This window comes from Sinocyclocheilus rhinocerous, unplaced genomic scaffold, assembly GCF_001515625.1.
Source record: "Sinocyclocheilus rhinocerous isolate Xijiao unplaced genomic scaffold, SAMN03320098_v1.1 scaffold1725, whole genome shotgun sequence".
Classification (NCBI taxonomy): domain Eukaryota; kingdom Metazoa; phylum Chordata; class Actinopteri; order Cypriniformes; family Cyprinidae; genus Sinocyclocheilus; species Sinocyclocheilus rhinocerous.
Window position 1 is genome coordinate 678,724 of NW_015627232.1, and position 1,242 is coordinate 679,965.

General features: G+C 34.8%; 1 protein-coding gene across 1 annotated transcript in view; it reads left to right on the forward strand.

Moving 5' to 3' along the window:
• Positions 1-1,242, forward strand: part of LOC107723369 (serine/threonine-protein kinase MRCK beta-like) — an 88,894-nt gene that overhangs the window by 51,144 nt on the left and 36,508 nt on the right. The window lies entirely within an intron of this gene.

A 1,242-nucleotide genomic window follows, 5' to 3' on the forward strand; every position in this document is an offset into this window, starting at 1 on the left:
TCTTTTGTGAGTTGGCACAGCATGGAGGACGGAACAAAACCTCGTCTGAGCCGTATCGCTGATCGTGGGCTGCTTTTAAATGAACGTTTATTTATAAAACAAAATATCTTCTTTGGCCATATTAGCCTACTCAATAGCATTAACACAGGCTTTACGCCTTTCAAACTTTATCTGGAATGTCACCGTTTCTGTCACTGCCTCTTCCCGATCAGGCGAACAAACACACACACACATGCGCGTGAAATCGTCTGCCTCATGAAAAAAATGTAGTTAATATTTGCATCATTTATGATTTATTTTATCCACCCTCGACCCACCCGCAAATAATCAGAATGCATTTTCGGGCTGGCCAAGGTGCGTGCGCCCGATGAAACCGTCTATATAAAGCTTGAAGCATCAGAATCGACATCGGTATTGGCCGATCACCATGACAAGAAATCGGTACTCCGTATCGGCTGCAAAAATCCTGATCGGAGCATCCCTATTAATTTTATATGCGTTCATATATGGTTTCATCAGATGAAAGCAAATATGACTAGTGTGCCATCTATGACATGTGAATCACAAACAAATGACTCTTATGAACAGGTTATTTTTAATGATTCACAAGTCATACTTCCAAGGCACTTTGAATCAGGCTCACTCATTCAGTGAATATTTTAGATCCATTACTGTATCCTTGAAATTAACCATGAATTGTTGTGTGTACTTTAGTTACGTCAGACTTGATATTAGTCATATTAGTTACTTATTGTTCATCTGACAATGTGTAATTATTAGGCATGCACCGAAATGAAAATTCTGGGCCGAAACCGAAAATTCTGGATGCACTTGGCCGAAAACCGAAATCGATACCGAAAATGCTTTGTAATGATTATTGATTATTTTCTTAAATAATATAAAGTAATTTTGTAAGACTTTTTAAATTTAACTCAATTTTAATGATATTGAATTTAAAAAACACAAGCCAATATAATAACCACACTTTTACTGAAAGTAACACAATAAAACTGGACAGGATTTATATTAATATCGGTAACACTTTACAATAAGGTTCATTAGTTAACATTAGTTAACTACTTTAGTTAACATGAACTAAGAATGAACAATAGTTCTTCAGCATTTATTAATCTTAGTTAATGTTAATTTCAACATTTACTAATGCATTATTAAAATCAACAGTTGTGCTTGTTAACAGTTAAAGGGGTCATATGATGCGATTAAAATTTTTCCTTTCTCTTT